The 12,197-nt window shown below is 37.8% G+C and overlaps 1 protein-coding gene across 8 annotated transcripts in view; it reads right to left on the bottom strand.

Annotated features, from left to right (window-relative positions):
* The window catches only part of MARCHF1 (membrane associated ring-CH-type finger 1), a 462,831-nt gene that overhangs the window by 308,023 nt on the left and 142,611 nt on the right, over positions 1-12,197 (bottom strand). Inside the window, exon 1 of one of the 8 annotated variants that reach the window (XM_065596504.1) lies at positions 8,558-8,709. The exons of the other annotated variants lie outside the window; for them this stretch is intronic. The gene's annotated coding sequence lies outside the window, so the exon portion shown is untranslated. Of the gene's footprint in view, positions 1-8,557; positions 8,710-12,197 lie in introns of those variants that run through there. 8 annotated transcript variants of the gene reach the window in all.

Raw genomic sequence — 12,197 nt, forward strand, 5'->3', positions numbered from 1 at the left:
ATATTTTGGACTATTTACAATCAGGCTTCATATCCGGTCACAGCACAGCCCTGCCTGCATTGGGGTGGATGTTCTCCTTTTGGCCTTAGAAAGAAAACATCCTCCACGCTACTAGCTCCATAATCATCCTTTAGCACCATCTATGTTTACCTGCTTATGACATGAATATAAGATGTAGCTGGAATAAACAGAGCAGCACTTCTCTGGATCCACATGCTTCTCTGAGAAAGTCAGTGGGCACTTGCTACTCCTCACCACGACCCGTCATGTGTTAAGTTCTCAAGGTTCAACACTTTAGCAGCCCTCTCAAACACACACACACACACACACCTGTAACACACCACTGACTTCAATGTATCCTGTAACCAACAAGCTGTCAAAAAAATTAAAATCCACAGGAAATTTTTCACAGCAACACAAGAGACATTTTGCTATTTTGAAGGTTCCTAGTTTTCTGTGGATATCAAGTCAGCCAGTGGTCTTTCATTACCAATTCAGGACTTACATAGGCTAGAAGACAACGGTGATTGGAGAATTAGTGAAACTATGACATCAATCAAGAGAACAAAAGCTGAGTAACTAACAAGGGAAGGGCTTTTAATCAAACTATTCACAACTCTGATTTTCCTTTGCATCTGTTAACATCTATTTAACTACATTTTTTCTCCATCATGACATTTAAACATCTTCTGAGTCTTCAAACAAGGAAAGAAATCTCACAGTATGCATGCTCCAAACCAATAGACCTCAAGTGATATACCTGATACTTCTAAGGGCTTGTGTACACTCCCACTTTTATCAGTATAACTTACATCATTCAGGGGTCTGAAAAAACACACCCGAGCAACATAAGGTACATTTACTGAAGTGCTGGTATGGACAGCCCTATGGTGGTGGGAGAGCTTCTCCACTGACATAACTACCGTCATTCATGGTAGTAGTTTTATTATGTTGATGGGAGAGTTCTCTCCGGTTGGCATAGAGCGGCTACACGAGCGATCTTACAGCAGCACAGCTGCATCAGTACAGCTGGGCTCCTGTAAGCTCGCTAGTGCAGACATGGCCTAAGGATAAAAACCAAACCCTTAATCGACAGCCCTAGTTTTAGTTGCTTGTGTTTAATAGCAGTTAACTCACGCGATTAACTCAAAAAAATAAATTGCGATTAAAAAATGAATTGCTATTAATCACAGTTTTAATTGCACTGTTAAACAATAGAATACCAATTTAAATTTATTAAATATTTGGATGTTTTTCTATATTTTCTTTATTATATATATTGTATTCTGTGTTGTAATTGAAATCTGTGTATATTATTTTTATTACAAATATTTGCACTGTAAAAATTAAAAATGAGACAGTATTTTTCAATTGACCTCATAAAAGTACTGTAGTGCAACCTCTTTGTCGTTAAAGTGCAACTTACAAATGTAGATTTGTGTTCTATAACTGCACTCAGAACAAAACAATGCACACTTTGTATTCTCTGTTGCAACTGAAATCAATATATTTGAAAATTAAAAAACAAATCCAAAAATATTTAAATAAATGGTATTCTATTATTGTTTAACTGCAATTAATCACACAATTAATCTCGAATAATTTCTTTAATTGCTTGACAGCCCGAACTAAAATCTATCTAGCAATAAAGGACTTGACAATATGGGGTCCCACTATCTGACTTTTTCTTCAAACCCTTTCTGCTTACCCTCAAACATGGTCACCCCATTTAAAAATTAGACAGAGACTAATTTCCAGTACTCCAGACATTGCAACTGCCGGGTATTTGTTGTCTAATATGCCATAAATATGACATTTTGCACAATATGGGTTCCATGTGTTTTGCCTCATGTCATATAGATTTTTCTGATGGCATCCCTTTGTCTATTCTAGTCAACTCGGCATTTTTATTATTTCCAACAATATTTTTCCTTAATTTGTTGCCCTCAGAGAAATGCAATTATAATATAACAGATGGTAGGTGAGTTGGAATAGGCAAGCTGATTCTAACTTCAACCCTATTTCTTTTTTTAGCCTAGTAGTATGTTGTTGGAGCTCTACGTATGCCATTTGCATTAAGTAAATTCACCAAGCAATATTAAAAACTTGACATATTTAAATATCAAGCAGTGGTCATAAGGCAAATACCCTCCCCTTCTCCTCTTCCCAATTAATTGTGAAAGCCTGCATGAAGTGTCCTGGGACAACCTGTAAGTTCCTAACCACAATTTTGGCACAACCAAAAAGGAGATGGCATTAGATGGAGGCAAAGTTTTACACTTAATCTTGGGTGACAAGGAACAAGTCTTTGGGCATTTAGTCAGTGCTATGTGAATATTAATACAGTGCAGACATGACAAACAATTTGTGTGGCTCACTATGAAGTTTCACTGCATACAAAACTGAGGTTTCAAAATATAAAAAAAGTTGATAATGAAATTTCTATCAATTTGTGTTTTTGTGCCAGGAGTGTGGAAATACCATGAAAACTGTCTCTGGGATCATTTCAGCACTGCCTAGTGTGACAAAGTTCCTCCTCTATCTTGGTGGGTCCTGCGCTTATTGGCAGCAGGGCTGGCTCCAGGGTTTTGGCCGCCCCAAGCAGCCAACAACAACAACAACAAAAGAAAGAAAAAAAAAAGCCGCGATTGTGATGGCAATTCGGCGGGAGGTCCTTTGCTCCCAGCGGGAGTGAGGGACCGTCCGCCGAATTGCCGCCGAATACCTGGATGTGCCGCCCCTCTCCGGAGCGGCCCCCCCAAGCACCTGCTTGCCAGGCTGCTGCCTGGAGCCGGCCCTGATTGGCAGATTTTCTTGCCTCAGAGATTCACCATGTGGGTTGGGGAACAGCCCAGAGACCTTCCCCTCTGGGAGAACCCACAGTCCAGGTCAATTGGGAGGTGTGGGGGGAACCCAGGCCCGCCCTCTACTCTGGGTTCCAGCCCAGGGCCCTGTGGACTGCAGCTGTCTATAGTGCCTCCTGTAACAGCTGCATGACAGCTACAACTCCCTGGGCTACTTCCCCATGGCCTCCTCCAAACACCTTCCTTATTCTCACCACAGGACCTTCCTCCTGGTGTCTGATAACACTTGTGCTCTTCAGTCCTCCAGCAGCACACCCTCTCACTCTCAGCTCCTTGCACCTCTTGCTCCCAGCTCCTCACACTCACATCACAAACTGAAGTGAGTTCCTTTTAAAACCCAGGTGCCCTGATTAGCCTGTCTTAATTGATTCTAGCAGCTTCTTCTTAATTGGCTCCTGGTGTCCTAATTAGCCTGCCTGCCTTAACTGGTTCTAGCAGGTTCCTGATTACTCTAGTGCAGCCCCTGCTCTGGTCACTCAGGGAACAGAAAACTACTCATCCAGTGACCAGTATATTTGCCCTCGACCAGACTCCTGTACCCCACTGGTCTGGGTCTGTCACACTAGATAAAACCAGGAAGTGCTACCAGAAAAAATATAAAAACACAAAGCATAAACAAATTTCTTTGAACCTCCATAAAGGTCTGATTTGGGGAATTGACCAGTCTTTGCAAGTTCAGGATAGAGGTTTTATTTTTATCTAAGTCATCAGTTTGTCCAATAAATTACAGATACCAGGTACAGTGGTATTTTCTATTTGAAAGTATTTAGTACCGGGAATACCTCAGATCCTGCAGTAATCCTAATTATTTTAAAATGTTAAATGCTAACATTGTCATGGAAACCATCATATGTTAAGAAATCAATTTGTCTAGCTAGTAAGTCAGCAATTTAAAACGTAATGCTATATTGAAGGGGAAGTATGATATAAATGGAGACACCAGGAAAGTCTCAATATATTAAAGATATTTACATGATTGTTGTAGGCTAGTAAGTAGATAATGTTTACTGGACAGCTAGCTTTTGATAATGTATAAATAATAGAGAGACAGTTTATTATTTCCCCCCAAGATATGAGTTTATGCATATTTGATGATATAAGATCTGGTCAAATCAGGAGATTGCTAACAGGATATGGAGCCTTTCATCTCTACATTTTAGGTTTGTTTTGTAGTTAAAGCACTGAACTGAGATTAAGACAATCTGGGTTCAATTGCCAGCTTTCCCACAGACCATGTGACCATGGGCAAACCAATCTATCTATAAAATAGGGCTACTAATCCTTCCTTCACGGAAGTGTTATCAGGACAAAATTCATATTGGTGAAGTGCTTCCTACCAATGTTTGTTTTGTGGTCTATATGAAATCAAGTATCAGGGGGTAGCCGTGTTAGTCTGTATCTACAAAAACAACAAGGAGTCTGGTGGCACCTTAAAGACTAACAGATTTATTTGGGCATAAGCTTTCGTGAATAAAAACCTCACTTCTTCGGATGCACTTTCACTCTATGCATCCGAAGAAGTGAGGTTTTTACTCACGAAAGCTTATGCCCAAATAAATCTGTTAGTCTTTAAGGTGCCACCAGACTCCTTGTTGTTTTTATATGAAATCAGTCGGTTTCATTCCAGTTCAAAGAAAGTCACCACAAATATCATTACTGGTAGTCCAACCTCTTCAATGCTGTGGGCTGGATGCTAGCTTTGGAGCACCTCAGGGTCACATACAAAAGTACACTTCCAAATTCTAGGATCAGATTTTTATTAAAGTTAGGATTCAGCCATATAAAAAATAAAACCCACCTTAAAAGCACATAAGGCATTATGCTTGTGCACTACTTTCAATGAACAAGTAACCATCTTCCAACTTACTTTGGAATGCTCTATTCTTCTCTGCATCAACCTCTCTTCTTACCAGAAGCCATTACAGTTACTTCCTCCCTTGCACTTGAGAGAAACCACTCCATCCTCTCCCTCAGACTGAGTGCTACAGGAGACTAGGATCTACGTGTGGGGATTGAAGGAAGAACGGAGTTCAGGGCTCGTTAGGGCTTTTCCCTGTTAATAAGGATTACCCTAACCGGATAGCTGAGAGATGGTTCTGCAGATTGACAATGCTCACCAGCTACCTTCATACTCTGCTGCCGTAGCAAAACGTTGTGCTGCATATGCCGGAGGAAGACCATCTCTACAACATGGCCTCTTCCATGGTGCATGCATGGAGAATGCTACAAATGGTGTCCTCACACACACCATACGTACAAGGTCATGTTAGGCGGAAGACATTTTTTTCTCCACATTTGGACTGGGCAGCATTTCACTCACTGCAATGCTCTGTTCCAGGCAACTGCTGCTGGGGGAGCGGAGGACTCAAGGGCCAGATGGAATCATTCTGCAGGCCAGATTCAGCCAGTTGTACCACTGACAATATTTTTATTGGCTGCCACAGGAGAGAGGCAGTCACTCCAAAAGAGAACTAAGGCACACTGGAAGTGGCATTGCTAGTCTCTATTACAAAACTTTTTGGTGCATTAATAAGTTTGGAAAATAAAATCTGGTGTTTATCACCTTTTGCAAGCACTAAATTCATTTTTTAAATATAAGCTTATTTCACTGTATAATGAGTAACTACAGTTTAGCACGTCATGAGATGTACAAAACTGGTGGACAAAATGCACTGTCAGCATAGAGCCTTAATAGAGAAGAACAAAACTGGTCACCACCCACTACAACTCAGCAATATAGAAATAGTAAAAGTGTGGAGAAAATGATGTATTAGTGTTTCCTTTACATACAGTAAAAATGCAGATGTTCCTAAGGTAAATAAACTCTCTACTTGTGAGAATACATTTTCCTATTAAATTATGACAAAGAGGAATTTACAAATAAAGCAATCTCTTAGCAAATTGTTGCTAGGCAGAACTGTGTGTGTCCCTTCAAGATCCTTCCTGGGTACATTTCCTGAAAACAACAGAAATCAATTAATGTATGATAACAAAAAACATGCACACCTGCAACTCACACACTTTCTGTGAATTGTCCTTCAAAGCATGTTAAGGTTGATGATGCCTTTAGAGTATTGGCCTATGTTGGGGATGGTGCAGATCATCAATGCCCATGGGTCTGGGAGTCATGGAGCATGCATAAATAAGCACTGAACATTCTACAGCTTGAAGGGATAGAAACATCTCTCTGGTTGATCTTTTTGGTGTGGTTTGCAGCACTATCCAAAGAGCCATCCTTGAACTCATGGGAGCATGAGACCTGAACCATTATTGTCTCTATGTTGATGATATTGATGGGGAAAGGCTCTTTGTAACCGCCACCCCACCCACACACTCATTCAGAGGCTGGCTGCAGTCTGAGGAAAAGTAAGTTGAAAGCAATAAAAAAAGGCTAATGACAATAGTAATAGCATCACTAGTGTAGAAGAGCAAGTTACTTAACAATTGCCTTAATACACTGGATATTTGAGCTAATATTCATTAACCTTTGCGCTGTATGCAACAACAATGGAAATGTTCCGCTCTATTATCAGATGAGTACCACATATGAAAAAGATACTCAGAATCACACGAACTCCACTTACGGTGTATCTAAAGCTGGAACTCAAATATTCTGAAATATCAAATGCCCGATCAATGATCTGACTACAACAAAGCAACTATATATTTAATGTGTTAGACAACAAACGATGGGCTGTATTTTTATTATGCCTCATACATCCTGTTGTCTCATATATTGCATCAGTTAAAACTGCATGTCTACACAGGGACAAAAATAGAGACTTGAAACAAAAGAACATTAAAACAAGTCTAAATATATGTAGCTATATACAAAAATGGTATTTGGTGTCTCAGAAAACCTATTTTCACATGAAAAGCAGCATATATGTGTGCGCGCACACACACACACACACATTCCCCATTAAATAAATATTAATTATACTAGCAATCAAGACTGTAGAAAAGTCCATTTTTAAATTGAGGAAAATCTGTGTGTTTTCTTTTAAGTGTTCTGTGAAATCGGTCCATGCTCAGGAGAAGATAAAAGTGAAAGGAGGTTAAATTAACCACTCTGAAATCACCTCTCTTTGTGTGTTTAGAAAATTGTATCAATCCATCTCCTTGTAATTTGGATAGTCTAAGTGGTATATAAGACATACAGGAGTTCAGGTACGAAAGACAAATTTATAGATTCACAGGGTAAAATCCCAATCATGTCAAATAGGTTTTGTCAAGAACTTCAATGAGGCCACGGCTTCACCTATAGGTTTAAAGGCCAGAAGAGACCATCTAACCTGACTATCACCCAGTTATTCTTACATCAAGCTTACCTTTAGATGATCCTATTCTTGGTACTTACATTAAAAAGGTAGAAAATAGGTGTATAAATTTTTGGCACTTTTGTTAGACCTATAAATAATGTTTCTATAAATACATATTCCTTCATTGTGGAAATTTATAAGATTTCAAATGTTTATGTTTGCTTAAATATGTTAAATTTCCTTGAAAACTATCCTTCACTCTGGAAATCAACTTGTTGCTCATGGGCCCATATATTAAATCAATCCATCTTCAGTATGCTGTTATTAGAAGGAATCAGGCCAGATCCCCAGCTGGTGTAAATTGGCATAGCTCCATGGACATCAGTGGAGTTACGTCAGTTTAAATTAACTGAAGATCTGGGCTACCATACAGAAGATATTCCTTGGAATAGGCCCATGGAAAATGTTTATATAGTAATTTTTGAATATCTTAATGAGAAGAGAGGCATGGAGACAGACCCAACAAAAGACACAATATAAATAAATCTTTTAGATTAAAAACTATTCTTTTGCCAGTAGAATTTACACATCTTCAAAAAGGGATCAATTTCTGAAAAGAATTGACATGTTTACACTTAAGTATTCAAATTTTTCACAAACATACGACTACAAAAACACAATGTTAATGTTCCAAATATTTATTTCCCAAAGGAGAAAGTAGAACATTAAAACCTTCTGCAGACATTACCTCCAGAGATCCCAACCACTGAACGTAGTGTACTCAACACAGAAATACACACACACACACACACACACACACACACACACACACACACACACACACACAGAAAGAGAGAGAGACAGACACACACATTATGAGTTGGTTAAGTTTCTACTGAAGTAGTCTTAAGGGATAACTAATTTTCAAAATGATTAGCTTTTTTGCTCAATAAAATGTATTTGTAATGCCACAGAAGAGCTTTTAGCAACAAAGAATGAGTTAAACAAACAAGATTTTCCATTCCTTTCAGTAGATGTATAAATCTGCAGCCTTAAGAGCTACAGGAAAGATAGTTTACAGATAGAGTAATCAGGGACACTTATTTTCCCACGTAAATTGAAGAAAAAAAATAGGATGAACTCTGAAGATCACTGACTTTTTGAGAATCAAATAATTAGTTGGCTGTTTCCTCTTCCTGGCCAGCAAAATACAGTAGTTTTACCTCAAATTATTAAATTAAAAATATTATGAAAATTACTGAAGTTAAAAGCAGACAAAGAACTTTATAGCAAAGTGTCACCATTCAAAATTAATCTACTGACATCTCCACCCAAAATGTGCACAGTACTATTCATTGAATTTTGTTGCATTGCTTAGTGATCATGTTTTCCTGTTCTTTCACAGAAAATTACATAGTTCTTGTTCAATACCTGTATCTGTTTTATTTAGCCTCAGTCCATCTGCTCTGCAAATGTTCTTGTAAAGCTATCTCCCATGGCAACACTAAATATCATGCAGTTCCCTGTCTTCCGCTGAAGCACTTTCCTCCTGACTGATCCACTTCAGAATTTCAAGTAGTCTCGTTTCTATAGTAGTTTTTTGTTGTTGTTTTAAACAAAGTCTAGTATGCAACACTGCATTCCATAAAGCCTCAACAACAGTATGGAAAATTGAAGTTCTAGTTGTTAAGGTTTAGCTGGTTTTTTTTTTAATTGTTTCATTTTAGAAGAGCATTATGAGAGAATCATATATAAATCCTGTAAAGCTGGATTAGCTGGGTTATTTTTATAAACAACTGCAGTTCTATTGGTATATTTCACTTCATTAAACCACTCAAAATATTAACTATACATCTAGTAACATACATTTGGCAAAACAAAGAGTTATATATAATAAAAAGTCAGTTAAGCTGTAAATTGCAAGGTCCAGAATTAAAACCTATAATTATTTCCTAATACAGCACTATTTAAACTGAGTACAGACCGTCCCAGTACTCTGCCTTCATATTCACATTCCTGCCCATTATTGGTCTAGAGGAAAATTCACAATATATACAATATATTGGTGAGATTTTATTTTTTGAATATAGTGAGCCAAAGTTGTGCACGGATGTATAATCCATGCAACCCCACTGACTTTGTTCTGTTTATGTCAGCCAAAATTTCCAGCACCAGCCAGTAATTCTGACTGCCCCGAATTTCTGGCAGTCTAACTTTAGAAACCTTGGCCTGACTCTCAGAAGCATTGGGCATGTTCAATGCCTTCTTAAGTCAATGGTAAGTGCTGAGTACTTCCATAAAAAAAAAATCATTCAAAAGGTGTCTCAAGGTGAGCACCTAAAATTGCTTAATTTTGAATATATTGACCTAAGTGCTGAATATGACATTCACCACCATGATATCGGAGGACCTTCAAGGTGTTGCACACATTATGAGTCAGAGAAGAATTGCTCTGGTAAACTCAAAATAATGAATAATGAGAATATGTGCCAGATTCTCAGATACACCCAATATCTGTTGGGAACAGATGAGGTGAGTGATTGAGAAGGAGCTAGTTGTAGGTTCCTCTACTCTGAGTCCAGTTCTATACCAGCCCCAAAAATAGTCTGGAGCAGCCTGAGGGCTACTTTAAAATACACCAGCTGTTATGGTTTTTCAGGGCTGATACATGAGCTGAGAATAGCTGGAGCACAGTAGTACTCTACCCAGACCTCCTCCCACCCCACACCATGCTCCATGTATTTATTACCTCCTCCCTTCCCTCAACCCTGTCTCTGGCGATCACCAGTGGAAGAAATCCGCAGGCTTCCAGAGTGGCAAAAGGGTGCTGGATCAAAGTAAGAAATCTGATCCTGTAACTCAGCATAAATAAGGTATAAAAACAGATACGATAAAGGTTTATATTCATACTACTCCATATCCTTAATATTTTAAAATTGAGCTAGTTTCTGTATACATACTTTCAAAATATGCTCTTAAGTTGATAAGGATATTTGTCTGTTAACTTTTAGTACTTAATTTGTAAAATGGTTTCATAACCACATATTTACATGCGTATTTTAGTCAAATGTTTCAACCAAAAAATATACAAAGGGTTATGAAAATGCATTGAAACCTGTAATTAAGTATCTCTAACAATCTGTAACTACTCCCTAAATAATTTGGAGGGGTATTACATTTTCAATTGCAAATTAATTATAGTATTACCCATTTCCTAGATATCGTCAAGTGTTAATTTTAGCATTGTGCTTATTTTAACAGTAACAAGTGACTTCACTTTAATGCCGCAATATATTCAAATCAAAATATTAACTGAATAAAATTCCAAAAGCAATGGTTTGAACTGAAAATGGAAAATAAGTGCTTAAAGAACTAAAACCTTTTTTTTTTTAACTTTGTCTCAGTCAAAGACTAAAATTCTGAAGTTATTATAAGCCATTCAGGGAATGGCTAAGCAACCAGTACTGTATTCATTTATCCTTTTGTCCTTTTAAGCTTTCAGGCTGCTGTGTAGCCATAGTAACTCAGTCTTTTTGCTCTGAAATCCAATAGCTGGTTTCAATACTACCATAAAAATCAAAGCCACAGATTAAAAAAAGTTTTTAAAAATGGTAAAGATTCCTGGAGAAAAACATTTCTTTATCTAATTTCTTACTGCTTCTTTTGTAAGCAACAGCAACCAGAAGGGCACAAAAAGGGAAATCAAGACTAAATTTAAAAACATGGTTTTCACTAGGCAAGGTAGAAGAGAAGTTTTGAAAATCTGGTCTATACTACACATCATGGTAATACAAACCAGTGGGCAACACTTTTCATAAAGTTATCCTATATTTGAATATGGTACATATCGAAGCTCAACCCTGATCAATGTGTAACTCCGACTTTAATTGATAGGAATTCTACATATGGAAGGACTGCTGGATTGAGTCCTATTAGAAGAAAGCAGGAAGGTAGGCACTAGTATCCTGCATCCTTTTGCAAGGGGCTTAGTTGAGTGTTTGTGTTGTCAAGTACATGAGCCCTACATGAATGCGTGCTGCAATTAATTCTGTTTTATACTAACTGGCAGACGTAGAATTCTCCAATAAGGTCATAGAGAAGTTGAACATCTGTCTGGAGAACAAATAACTGGGTCTGAGATGGAGATGACCTCTGCAATAGCCAAGCTTGGAGAGAAAGTTTATATTGTATTATTTCAATTGCCAATAAAACCAGACCCCAGGCCAGGGATAAGTTTGGACTTTATATACTGAGCATGTGTATTTGTGGTGTTCAGAGCAGGGTTGAAACTCCAGCAGAGTAAGGTTGCTTACAAACTTATTTTAGAAAAAGGATATCATTCTTTCAGTTCCCATAGAGAGATTTACAGTTACCTATTCATCACGAGATATTTCTTTGCCATACCAACTGCACATATCAGGCCAAACTAAAAGAAGGTTCAAACTCCTTCTTAAATCATTTACAGTTACATTAGACCGAATCAGAGCATCTAAACTACCATATTTACATGCACAAATGCCATCTGCTCACCCAGATTCTGCATTCTATCTATGCAAAAACTGGAACTAAAACACTGTAGGTACAAATTTTTGAAAATGTAACCCGTACAATGAAAAAATAATTTAAATTGCAGAAATCTTTAGTACAGTATAATACAGTTTCATATTGACAAATTTTAAACAGTTTCTGCCATTTTTTGTTCAGTTTGCAGTTTTTAAGTTTTATATAATGTTGAGTGGAAGGACAACAAAGTTTATTACCACCATCTTTGTTTGTTGAGATGGGATTATGATGTTATTTCTACACTCAACACTAATTTAAGGGTGTGCTTATTCTGGTTTACTATACTGAATAATATGAATATTCATTTTGAACAGTTCTTTACCGTATGCATAGCCAGGTTTGTAGCTTTGCAGTAAGAAGCGACAAAGAGTCCTGTGGCACCTTATAGACTAACAGATGTATCGGAGCATAAGCTTTCGTGGGTGAATACCCACTTCATCATCGCGTCTGACGAAGTGGGTATTCACCCACGAAAGCTTATGCTCCAATACATCTGTTAGTCTATAAG

Source organism: Chrysemys picta, chromosome 5 (genome assembly GCF_011386835.1).
Source record: "Chrysemys picta bellii isolate R12L10 chromosome 5, ASM1138683v2, whole genome shotgun sequence".
Classification (NCBI taxonomy): domain Eukaryota; kingdom Metazoa; phylum Chordata; order Testudines; family Emydidae; genus Chrysemys; species Chrysemys picta.